The following is a 13,041-nucleotide window of genomic DNA, read 5'->3' as shown; positions in this document are numbered from 1 at the left end:
ATGGTTTCTGTTCTCTCTCTCTCTCTCTCTCTCATCAACATAGCCTGGCAATAATCTGAGGGTGCCTGTGGGTAAAATGCGACCCAGGGGCTGTCTTTGATGGAGCAGAGGAGGCCTCGAGTGCTGAGGGAACAGCAGGAAGGGGGGTTCCGGAGAGCCAGGCCTGGTCCTGTTGTTGTGATGAAGTCCCTGGGGGTGGGTGGGGGGTCTTGGGCAAGGCCCTTCTCCGTTCTGATCCAGTTGCCACATCTGATCAATGGGGGATTCGGGCAGATGGTCCCCAAGAGTGCTTTGAGAGTTTCTCTGTCTTCTCCGAGGACAGCGGGGATAGGAGGGGTGCCAGAAGTTTGAACCTTGGCACCCAAGGAGTCACCCTCTGACTGCCTCCCCTGGGCTGCCTTCCCCAGCCTCACTCATGCGTGAACTGGAGGGCAAATATTTCCCTCCTGTGCTTCTACATCACGTAGGAAGAACTTGTCCTTCACTTGGCCTCTGCAGATTCCCCTCTGCTTTGGAGACTCCTGGAGCCCACCTGGGAGAAGCAAACCAGAGTGGACATTCCTCGGGGACCCTGGAGCCCTGGCCCTCACCCTTGCCAGCTGGCATTTGTTCACCCATTGCACTGTGCCTGGGGTGAGGCTCCATTCAGCGGACTCCTGCCGGCAACCCTTCAACACAGGCCCCTCAGTTACCTCATGTGGGGTTAAGTTTCGGACCCCAGGTGGGACTCCGGCCAGGAGTCACCCGTTTGGCTCCTACAAGGAGCCAGAGTAAGAGCCAGGCTCACTGGGGGCCGGGACCTGGAGGGTTAAGCCTTCGAGGCCTCCTGCCTGCCCCCTGCAGTGCGGGCCCCAGCTGCTTGGAATCCCTGGTGTCCCGTAGGGCCCTCCAACCAGCCAGATGGGCAGCAGCGCCAGGAGAGGAGGAGGAGAAGTGGAAACAGGCCTCAGGGTACCCCCAGTCAGGGAGGGGGGAGGGAAGAGGAAGGATGGAGGGAGGACAGAGGATGGCTGCGAGGTAGGGGAGCCCCACCAGCTGAGAGTGGAGAGGACCCCTCTTCTAGAGCCAGGCAGAGATGGGGTTGTGGGGAGATGGGGGCACAGGCTATCGAGCTCAACTGGCCTCTGCCTGAGAGCCAGCTCTTGGCGTGAAACCCTACCCAGTGCTGGCTCCTGCTCCTCTTTCTTTTTTTCTTAATAAGGTCGAATCAGAGTGAGTCAGAGGAGCCAAGTTTCCTGTTAGGCTCTGTTTGAATAAACTCTGCTCTGAACAGAGCTTGGGCCTCTGCGTAGGTTCCCCGAGCCAGGGCCACGGCCCTGCCAGCCGTCCCTGCTGAGAGCAGAGAGCTGGGGTCCCCAGGATGACTCCCCGGGGACCTGGCCCGGCCCTCAGCCATTCCCTGGGGAAGCCTGTTAGGCGCTCGGAGCTTCAGTCTTCGTCTGTATCTCGGGGGTGACAATACCCTTCTTGTGGCATATCTGGGAGGATGAAATGAGAAGATTATGAAAAGTGCCTGGCTCAGCGCCAGGCATGTGGCCACTATCTTCCTCCTCCTGCACCCGTGAGAGGGGAAGAGAGGAGGCGGGGCTCATCTCCCCTGGGGGGTTCCCCCCCATTTGCTTTGTCCCTTTCCTGTGTGTATCTGTCTCGAGCACCCTTCCTGGTACTGGGGGGGGGGATCCTTGTGGGGAGGGGGCGCTGAGCACCACCCCCTTTCTCCCTCCTCTCCACCCCCTCCCTTGACCTTCTTTGGCCTTCCCGTCTGCACCTCCTGCAGCTCTGTGAGCCCAGCGGAGCCTGCCCCACTCCCTGTCTCCAGACACAGGGCCAGGCCTCGTCTGCCTCCGTCTCTGGAGGTGTCCTGGCATCCTCCGACTGAAAACCTTCAGAGTGGCCGTCTTAGAGAGGCCTGGCCGGGCTGCAGAGGGTGCAGAGTTGGCTCCAGTGAGGCCCTTGAGTCACCAGGCTGGGCTGGGCTGTCTGGACGTGAGGAGGTGGCGTGGGGGCTCCTCTCTGGGCCCTGTCCTTACAGGCTGGGATTCACACTCACGTTTTTAAGGTCTAGCCATATGGTTGATGAGGGAGCAGGGCTAGCTGAGGACAAAGCACAGCTGATGTCCCGCAAACAACCCCCACCCAGGGTGGGATATGTGTGACATTCTTTAGGAAGCTTCCAGTTGTCTTAGTTAGTGCCTTGCTAGAGGGAAAGGCAGTCTTTAACGTGACAATGGCAAGGCCTCCAGTACCCTGTAGGTCCTCCTTAGCATATGAAAATGCTTTTGAAATCTCCCTTTTTGCATAGCTCCCCCAACCCTGCAAGAATATGCTCAGCCACCCCTCACAGGCCCGGGGCAGCAGCTCATCCTGCCCAGGGGTCTCCCGGTCCCGATCCGGGCTTTAATAAAACCACCGTTTTGCACCAAAGATGTCTCATGAATTCTTTCTTGGTCACTGGCTCCAGATCTCACCTATATTCCAAAACTTCATCCTGGTGGAGGCTTATTGCCAGTTCCTGTCACTTGGAACCAGTCTCGAGGGACCTCGGAGGGCCAGCTATGCAGGGCTGCAAGCTTGTCGAGAGCACGACTTCAGTGAGACCGACTGTGTGCTTGGATCTGGGCTGGGCTGCTCTGTTGCTGGGCTCGGGGAGCAGTTAGTGTCCCGTGCCTGACCCTGGAATGGAACTCAAGGTTCTGGAAAATCCACGCAGGAGTGAGGAAACATTAGGCCTGACCTGCAGAGGGTTTGGGGAGCAGAGGAGGAACTGAGTGCGGGAGTCCTCTCTGCTTTGCAGGGCGAAGGGCCAGGAGGCCCACTGGGGGTCTGAACATTTCTGTGATGCGGGAGGGAGGAGGAAGGAGGCAGTCGTCCCCCTCCCCCCCAGGCCCTGACACCTGGGTGGGCAGCTCAGGAAAGGGCACTGGTGGGATTTGTGCAGAACTGGGAACGGAAGCTCCGGCCCACCCAGCCTTGACCTCTGTACCCCGGCCCTGACTCTGGAAGGGGGGCCGGAGGAAGTGCTGCATGAGGAGGCCTGGTGAGCTGACCCAGAACTCGCTGACTCCGCAGAGTGAGGACCACCGAGTGACCACTGCCAGCTGAGGCCTTGCTCCCCCCTCCCCAGCAGCCACATCTGGCACAACGGTCAGGGAGGCAGGGGGGCTCCGGTCCCCGGAGCCAAGCCAAGGGAGGGGCCGGGAGGGGCCGTGGCGGGGACTGCGGCCCTTCGGTTTGGAGTGTCTCTCCGGGGCTGGAACTCTGGAGAAGTCCGGAAGTGGGGGAGGTGAGGTCAGGACCTTTCCGAGGGACAGATGTGGTGGGGGCGGGTGGGGGCGGTGCGGGGAGGAAAGGAGCCACCCTTCTCTAGGACCCGGAGGAGTTCGGTGGCTCTGGCTGCCTCCCACTCGCCTTCCCTCCCCGCAAGCTGGGCCCCTGCCCGCCCCCTCCCCCACCCTGGTTCCCTGGGATTGGAAATACCAGAGCTGAAATAACAGTCTGGGCACCGAGGCCCGTCTCCACGGAGGCAGGAAGCCCCTCGGTCCCCCTGGGCCACCAGCCTGGCCAGCTTCTCCCTTTCCTGACTCCCGCCGCCCCCACTCCAGAGGCAGGCGGGGCTGGGGCCTGCCGATGGGAACCTTCCCTGCTCCCACCCCCAGGCCTCCAACCCCAGGCCCAGAAACTAGAGGCCCAGCTGCTCCTCAGGCCCCTCCGTGGGGTTGCGCCAAAGCTGTCGGCAGGGGCCTGCTGTGGGGAGAGCCCCCTCTGTCCAGCTCCGGGGCTCGGGGCCGCAGGTGGGCCTCAGCCCGCGTGCAGTGTGGGGAAGGAGCCAACGGAGTCCCCTGCCCAAAGGAGAAAGCTGGCAAGACCAAGCAGGGTGCCAGTGCCTCGGGCTCCAGCCCTGTAAACCCCGAGGAGGGAAACTGAGGAAGGAACCCAGGGGTGCTGACTAAGGCATCCTGGCAAGGCTAAGGGAAGCCTCGCTCCTCTCCTTTCTCTGCTTTAATTTTCCTGCCTCTGTGTCTTTAACTTTCATTTGGGTCTCACTGGGTTTCTTTAGCTTTTTTGCTTCTTTTTCTCAACACTCCCCCCCCCAACTTGTCATTCATTCACTCATCCTCTCCGCGCCCCTCCACTTCTGTGGCTCGCGGTCTCTTCCATCTGTCTGTTCCCGCACATGGCTTACCCACTCACTGCGTCTCTGCTGCCAATGTTTCTCTCAACTATTCATTTGTCTGCACATTCAGTCAGCAGGTCCCCTGCGTGCCTGCTGAATGCCAGGCCCTGGGCCGGTGGTGGGTGGGTGGGAGGGGGACAAAAGCCTCACGTGGCTGCTCTCCCAGGAGCTTGCCATCTAGTGAGGGTGACACAATAGGCAAGACCAGGGTGAAGAGCCCCGGGTGGCGGTGAGGGTGCTGGGCCAGCGCTCTGTGACCTTTGAGAGAATTTCTGTCCTCCGTCCGTCCGATCCTGATCCCTGTCCCTGTGTGACTCTGTCCTTGCGACACCTTTGTGAGGTGGCTTGCTTTCTGTGGGGCACATGCAATTTGCTCATTTGCCTCTGGTGGGGGAGGCAGTGAGCTGAAGGGCCAGTGTGTGGGGCAGGTGGCTCCAGGCTTCCGAGGGAGCAGGGCCCTCGGGGCAGCGGACAGCAGTGCCCACTCCCGGGCTCCGGTGCGCTTCAAGGCGCTGAGCCTGACGCTTGGGCTTCTACTCAAGGGATGTTTTGCAGGCAATTCCAGGTAAGAGGAAATGATGGTCACAGGTATGGATTAAGCTCCTACTGTATGCCACAGGACTGGACAAAATAAGGTTCTTCACTGCTGGTATTTCCTATAGTTTAGTGTGTGGGACGCCCCCCTCCCCACCCCAGGAGTCCTCGAGGAGATGAGTTTTGCCCGCTTGGGTCCTGGAAGTAGGGGTCACAGGGTATGAAAGAGGAATAGAGACAGGATACCAGCAATCTCTCCCTTACATATTCTACAGCTTTTTATTGCAGATTACAAAATATGTCAGTTATAGGAAATTGAGAATATAGGCTAATAAAATAAATTACTCTGTAACATAGACAAAAACCACTCTCTCCAGTTTTTCCCCCCCTCTTTAAAAAAAAATTGAGGGATGCCTGGATGGCTCAGTGGTTGAGTGTCTGCATTCGGCTCAGGGTATGATTCCAGGGTCTCGGGATCGAGTCCTGCATCAGGCTCTGCAGGGAGCCTGCTTCTCCCTCTGCTTATGTCTCTGCCTCTCTCTGTGTGTCTCTCATGAACAAATAAATAAAATATTAAAAAAATTTTTTGAGATCATATTACATATATTGTTTTATGACCTGCTTTATGTAATCATATTTGATGACCATTTCCCATGTTAGGGTAACTGTCAAGACCTGCTTGCCTTTTCAGTATTCACATTGATCGTTGTTAAGCCTTCATCCCCTTTAGGACGGAACCCGGATCCAGAGTCTACAGTCAGATCTTCAGGTTCACTCTGGCGGGAAGAACTCAGATCTCGGTTGGGATATCCTGACCCACTGGTTAAGATGGCAAGTTGAGTGGTAGGGATTACCTTAATTTCTATCTGCCCTGAGGCCAACCACATCCTTCCTTCATTCCCCATGGAGCAAGTGGTGGCTACCAGCCATATGTCTACATACAAGGGGGACTCCAGAGACCCCAAAAGACGTGCTCCACAGACTTTTTTGTGTTCCCCAGGAGAAGAAGCATCTGGCAACTTAAAATTTTTTAAATAACTTAAAATTTTTTTACTATAATACATACACAGTAAAGTATGCAAAGTGTTCATTTTGATGAATGATCCCAAAGTGAACACACCCATGGAACTTCCACCTAGATCAAGAAACATCACAGCAGCTGGCAAATTGTAGCAGGAAACTCCTTAAAGTTCTGCCTATATCAGCACTTGGCTGCATCTATTTTTCTTCAATAAGATTTTTAATGACTGAATTATGTAGATAAATCATGATTTAATTAATAACCTCCCTTGGGCAGCCTGGTGGCTCAGTGGTTTAGCACCGCCTTCAGTCCAGGGTGTGATCCTGGAGACCTGAGATGGAGTCCCACGTCGGGCTCCCTGCATGGAGCCTGCTTCTCCTTCTGCCTGTGTCTCTGTCTCTCTCTCTCTCTCTCTCATGAATAAATAAAATTTTAAAAAATATATAGGGAATATTTAGTACAGTGCTTACAAACACTCAATAAGCAGCAGGCATTATTAGCACCTTGGATTAATTCATTAGAAGTTGGATTTCCAGAGAAAGGGTTTGAACATTTCTGAGGTTTTGATACAGGTTATTCAGCTGGTTCCAGAAAGGTGGTCTCCATTTACCTGCCCAGAATGCCCTGGCTCTTATCACTACTGTGTACTGTCTTCTTCAAAGAGAATTAAACATTAAGCATAAAATATGTCAATGTATTTTTTTTAGTTGCATTTCTTTGATTACTTGTGAGAGTGAGCCTTTTGTCTGCGTTTGTTGACCTTCCACGTGGTTTCCCTGCCTCTACCTTTGTACACAAGTCTATTCTAGCACAGTAGCCAGAATGGCCCATTTAAGACCTAAGTCAAAATTTCTTTTTTTAAGTCAAAATTTCTCTCTTCTGCTTAAAACCCAGTACCGGTTCCCCATTCACGGAGAATAAAAGCCAAAGCCCTCTTGGTGGCTCCAGGGTCCTCCTCAATTGGAGCCCGGCTCTCCCTGCACCAGCCTTACTAGCCTCACTCTGTCCTCCAGCACCCTACCTCACCCCACCCCCCATGGCACTCTGAACTTGTTCAAGGTTTGTTCAACTGTCATCTTCTCAATGAGGCCCCTCAGTACTGATCTTACTTACTCTTCTCTTTTACCCATAGTGTTTCTAAAATATCGCACAACTTACTTATTTGTTTGTTGCCTGTCTCTCCCCTGCAGAATGTAAGCTCCATAGCGGTAGACACGTTGGCTTGGTCACTGGGGTGTCTTAAGAACCTAGAACTATGTCTGGCACATAGGAGGCACTTGGTAAATATTTATTGACTAAATGAATAAATGGTGAATTTCCTGGTCACATTCTTCAACTATTTTCTATTGTAACACTCATCTGTTTAGTATGCGTTTATAAGATGTAGTATATTTAGCACCTATCCATATAAAACTCTTTGTCACATCTTGCACAATGAAGTTTTGACGTTTGTCACTTGCATTGATATTTTTTATACTTTACTAATATGCCGAAGTGCTTCATTTTTATTTATTTCCCCTTATGATCTCAGACTTTGTTGTGTGACCTTTGCCTTCACCAAGAATATATACATTTTCAATGAATATTTATTTCTGATTTCACTTTTTAAAAAAATATTTATTTATGTATGGAGAGAGGCAGAAGGAGAAAATCTCAAGCAGATTCTCCTCCGAACTGGGTGTGGAGGAGGAGCCGATGTGGGGCTCCATCTCACCACCCTGAGATCATGACCTGAGTTGAAACCAAGAGTTAGCCATTTAACTGACTGTGCCCTCTAGGTACCCTCAAAATTTCACTTTTTAACTCTTTAACCTATTTAGTCTTCATGCATAATGAGAAGTAAGAACATAACTTTAAAACAAATTAAGCACTGGGTGTATTCTGTATGTTGGCAAATTGAACACCAATAAAAAATAAATTTATTATTAAAAATAAAAAAAAAATAAAACAAATTAAGCAACTACCCCAAAGTTGATCATAAATGAATCAATCATTTTCTGGTCATCTAAAAGACCATTTTTAATCATATGCTGAATGTATTTTATGTGTTTGGGCTTTCTGTTCTGTTCCATTGGCCTGTGAGACATTGCCTATTTTACACAGACATTGCCTATTTTAATAATCATGACAGCCCCTTTTATTATTTTTTAATTATGTTTTGCTCTGGTCATTTATGTGAACATTAGAATTTTTTTGTCAAGGCAAACAAAATCAAAACAATCCCTCTGTGAATTGGAATTGGATTAAGTTTATAGATTAAGGGACGCCTGGGTGACTCAGCAGTTGAGCGTCTGTCTTCAGCTCAGGGTGTGATCCCAGGGTCATGGGATTGAGTCCCCCATTGGGCTCCCTGCATGGAGCCTACTTCTCCCTCTGCCTGTGTCTCTGCCTCTCTCCCTCTGTGTCTCTCATGAATAAAGAAATAAAATCTTAAAAAAAAAGTTCATAGATTAATTTAGTGACAAACAACTTTACACCATTGAGCATTTCCATCCAGGAACATGGTGTATCTTTCTATTACTAAGGTCTCTTCTATTGTTATTCTTTAGCAAAGTTTTGTTTTATAGATGAGTGTGTTTTTTGCTTCTTTTTAAAAATTTTTTGTTTGTTTGTTTTTTGCTTCTTTTCATGAAATACAGAAATTGTGTCTGTGTTCGGGAGCTTCTGAAATGGCTCCCAGTGATCCCTGGAAGTCCTTACTTGTATGATCCCCTCCCCTTGTATGTGGGATGGACCTAGTGACTGGCTCCTAATGAATAGAATGTGGCAAAAAGTGATGGATGCTACTTCTGGGTCTACGTTATAAGAAACTGTGACTTTTGTCTTGCAAGAACTCCCTCTGACCCTCTCACTTGCCTGCTCTGATGAAACCAGCTGCCGCATTGTGAGCCACCTTATGGGAAGCCCATGTGGCAGGGAACTGAGGGTGGCTTCTGGCCAACAAGTAGCAAGGAACTGAGGCCCTTGGCCCAAGAACACGTGAGGAATGGAATCCTGCCGGCAACCACGTGGATGGGCTTTCCCAGGTGAACCTTCAGAAGAGACAATAGCCGTGGCTAAGAACTTGATTATAGCTTCATGGAAGATCCTGAGACAGAGAATTCAGCTAAGCCACACCCAGATTCCTGACCCACAGAAACTGAGATGGTAAATGTTTTGAACCACTAAGCTTTGGGGTAATCTGTTATGCATCAATGGGTAACTAATATAGCATCTTTTGTTGTGTTGTGTTGTGAGCATTATGTTTTCTAACTGGTTGGTAGGAAGTAGAAAAGGGGAACTTTTCTGTAGTTATTTTATAACTGGGCGCTTTACTAAACCTTCTGTTCTGATAATTTTGTATTTTCCTAGTTTTTCTAAGAAGACCATCATATTTGCAAATATAATTTGTTCTCTTTTTCCTGTCTAACTGTGTTAGCTAGGATCTATGAAACAATGTTGAATAACAAAATAGTAGAAATCTTTGCTTCGTCTCCATATTTAATGAGAATGCTTCTTGACTTCCACTCTCTTGGTGCTGCCTGTGGGCTTGAGAGTTAGTATTTTTTATCATCTGAAATAAGCGTCCTTCAATTTCCAGTTCACTGGAGCTTTTTAGAAGAAAATCAGGAATGGTTGTTGACATTTACCAAACATCTATTTGGCATGTGAAATGATCTCTCTTTTTTTATTTTTTATTTTTATTTTTTATATCTTTTTTTAAAAGATTTTATTTATTTATTCATGAGAGACACAGAGAGAGAGAGAGAGGCAGAGAGACAGGCAGAGCGAGAAGCAGGCTCCATGCAGGGAGCCCGATGTGGGACTCGATCCCAGGACTCTGGGATCACACCCTGAGCTGAAGGCAGATGCTCAATCACTGAGCAACCCAGCCATCCCATGTGAAATGATCTTTTTCTTCTCTGACCTATTGCTGTGGTTATTCAGCTTACTCCTTTTTTTGATATAGCATCATCCATGCATTCCAGGAATGTTTGCTCATGATGTATACTTTTAATATATTATTGGACTTACTTTTGACTTAATCTGATTAAACTTTTATTAGGACTTTTTATCTATATAAATGAGACTGGCGTATGAGTCATTCATGCATTCCATTTTACTTTGGTGCCATTTGTTGGGTTTTAATATAACTAGGGTTATTTTGGCTCTACAAAAAGAATTGAGAAGTGTGTGAGTCAGGGTCCTGGCATGAAACATCCTCCCAAAATAGTTTAAATAAAGAGACTTGAATGAAGGGGCTACCTACAAAAGTGTGAATAAGGGGAAGGGAACAGACAAGGGATGGTGAGGCACCTGGAAACTAGTCATGACCAGGAGCTGTTACCATCTTCACAGCCACAGGGACAGGGGAGGAACCCATGTGACTGGAGCACAGAGAGCTAAGGCTGGGGACATTAGTGCCCAGAGAGAGGGCACTAAAGTAGGGAGGGAGCAGGGAAGATATACCTGCACTTCTCTCCTCCCACCTTCCAGCTTCCTGCCCATGCCTCCTGTTGTCAGAACCCAAGTGGAAGCTTTGCAGACCAGGGGGTCTCTGGGAGGTACGCAGTTTGTGGGGAGTCAGCCCCTGGGGCATGAGATGTGGCAGGGAAGGATATGGTTTCTGTCTCATGACTGGATCCTGATGGATCCCTTCAGAGTCATGTGCCTAACAGCTTTTAAATATTCACTGAGGTCTTTTATACAACTTCCTTATACAGATTTTTGTTGTTGTTCACTATGATTTTGCATATTTTGATTCTCCCTTGCTTGCTAAGAGTGCATGGCTGAGTATTTTTCCCCCACAGAAGGTAGAGCTGTGCTTGATATGTGTTCTAAGTTCAGCGTGTAGGAGAGTCTTTCTTGTCTTCATGCAAGAATGCACCTGGCAGATTGCTGCAATTTTAGGTCACAACTGTGACCTCTCAAAATTCTGTAGAAAAGTGGTCCCTAGAGTGTATTCCATTGAACACTCATCTTACCACATGGTGGATGCAAAGAGGTTTCATTGTCAAATAAATTTGGAAAACTGTACTCTCTAATCTTGCTGAGTTAAGAATATGAACAAACACTTAAAAAAAAAAAAAAACAACCCTGAGACTCGGGCTGGGATTTTGTCTTTTTTCTTCTTCTTTTTTATTTTTTTTAAGATTTTATTTATTTATTATTCATAAGAAACAGAGAGAGAGAGGCAGGGACATAGGCAGAGGTAGAAGCAGTTTCCATGCAGGGACCCTGATGTGGAACTCGATCCTGGGACCCCAGGATTATGCCCTGGGCCAAAGGCAGGCGCTTAACCACTGAGCCACCCAGGTGTCCCTTATTTTTTTTCTTCTTCATTCAGCACTTCCTGAGTTTGTTTTATGGCAGAAGCTCTTTTCTCCAACAGAAGCACTTCCCAACATTCCAAGGAATCTCTCTTCCATTTATACATTTTCAGGAATATTATAGATGTTGCCTGAACCTTTTGCTCTCCAGGGGTGCTTATAGGATTATTTCCTTATCCTCCAAATGGACAAAATCCTGAATGGTATTTCCAAGGATGCCTTTGTTTTTACTAATTTGACATGGGTAAAAGGAACCTTTTAACTTTATAGGTTCAGGTTTTTCGTCAGCCTTCATTCTACTTGGATTCTTGCTTTTGTGCAGTTTCTTCTTTGGGCCTCCATGTCTGTTATTTTTTCTCCTATTGTTTTTTGTCCCTTTGGGTATTTCCTCTGCATTTTCAGAGAACTCCTATCTTCCGTATTTACGGATTCAATTTTCTGTAGTTTCAGTTCTGTTCTTTTTACCATCAAAATGCAATTTTGAATTCTGTTGCTGCTTTTTGGTTTCTTTATAGCCTTTGGGGTTATGGTTTGCTTTTGATTTCTACCTGCTTCTCAGCCAGCAAACTTCTCATCTCATCCTTTCCTCTTATTTTTGACTCTCCTTTCTTAGAATTCACATTTTAATTAAATGAATTGAGTACAAAGTGAATGTGGTCTGAAAGTTATTTATGTTTTTGTGACAAATCTTTTTCGAAGGAATTCTTTTTCTCTGCCTTTTGAGGGACACGATCTTTTCCCTTCATGATACAGAATCTTTCTAAAGACTGTATTTGCAAGCATGTGTTTACATATGGGTGTGTGCATGTGGGCGTGTGTTTGCTTTTACTCCTCCTTAAAAAAAATCAGTATTTTGTGAAATGTTATTATTTTCCCCAAAACAGGAGGCAAAGAAGGAGATTCTCTTTAGCTCATCATACACCTGGATGCTTTTCCAATTGTCCTGTCATATTTTAGGCTGAAGGACTGGTTAATGAAAACTCATGTCACTGGGTGGCTGCAAACACAAATTGCCCGTGATGTATGTCCTCCCCCCACCCACTCATTGCCGGAGTCAACCCGTGGATCTCACTGGCTCCAGGGTATGTGTGTGTGTGTGTATGTGTTGTGTGCACATGCACACTTTTTTCTCAGGTCAAGGCTTCCAAGGGCCATTATGAGCTCGGGGATCTAGTTGAAGGAAAGGGATGGGCATCAGCAAGGGGCAGGCCCCGTGGGGAAATATGCCTGTGCACCAGGGAAGCTGTATGCCATGTTCCTTCTCTAGGTAACTGACAAAGCCATGACAAGGTGTCTGCCCACCCTGTCAGGACAGGAAAGATGTGGTATCAGAGAAAACCTGATCCAGGGAGGAGCTTCCCCTAGTTGTCTACTTGGCCTATCAACTGTGTGCACCCCAGGACTTCCCAGTGAGCTCCTCCTAAATACGGTTGATCTGTAGCACTGATACATCTTCCATCTGCCATACTGTCTGCAAACCCCATGCTTCCCACCTGTCCTCCAAGTCCAAGGGCAGTCAGCCCTACTTGCTTCGCATGAGGGAACTTTTTGCTTTCTTAGAAACTGGAATTGTGAACCAGCCCTCGGGGGTCTCCCTTCAGTCTGGATCTTGCCCATTTTCCACAGATCGGCGGCATTCCTGGCACAGAAATACGCCTTCCCTGGTTCCCAGGCCAACACAGGCTTTCCCTTTATATTCATTTGATCAATTCAGCTGGGATCCAGGCAGAAGGAGAGCCCTGCAGCAGCATAACAGGATGTCACGTGGGACTTTTCCTTCTGTTCTGGAATGCAGCTAAGACCCAAAACTGAGTACAAAAACACTAGGGACCCTGTGTCCCTACATTCAGAGAATTGCGGGTGAGCAGAGGAGCTATATTATCTCCCATTGGTGGGGCTTCCAGGGGGTCACACTGGCTCCTCTCTCATCAACTACCACCACCTCCCACAAGGGGTGCAAAGGGCAGGGGTGAAGGGATTCATTTGCTGTGTGGGCAGCGCTG

General features: G+C 48.6%; 2 long non-coding RNA genes across 3 annotated transcripts; one reads left to right on the top strand and one right to left on the bottom strand.

Moving 5' to 3' along the window:
• Window positions 1–933: 933 nt before the first annotated feature.
• Window positions 934–4,411, bottom strand: LOC112675616 (uncharacterized). Of its 2 annotated transcripts, none has more exons than XR_003145952.3 (3): window positions 4,184–4,411; window positions 2,469–2,734; window positions 934–1,478 (listed from the first exon to the last, which is right to left on the bottom strand). It is a non-coding gene; the product is annotated as an uncharacterized LOC112675616 (long non-coding RNA). The 2 variants fall into 2 exon arrangements; XR_003145953.3 differs by having other exon boundaries at window positions 2,469–2,673; window positions 4,184–4,402.
• LOC112675618 (uncharacterized) lies at window positions 4,323–9,191 on the top strand. Its single transcript, XR_003145954.3, has 2 exons — window positions 4,323–7,009; window positions 8,369–9,191. It is a non-coding gene; the product is annotated as an uncharacterized LOC112675618 (long non-coding RNA).
• The last annotated feature ends 3,850 nt before the right edge of the window (window positions 9,192–13,041 follow it).

This window comes from Canis lupus, chromosome 30 (genome assembly GCF_003254725.2).
Source record: "Canis lupus dingo isolate Sandy chromosome 30, ASM325472v2, whole genome shotgun sequence".
Classification (NCBI taxonomy): Eukaryota; Metazoa; Chordata; class Mammalia; order Carnivora; family Canidae; genus Canis; species Canis lupus.
This window is presented reverse-complemented; position numbering and strand designations above follow the sequence as displayed.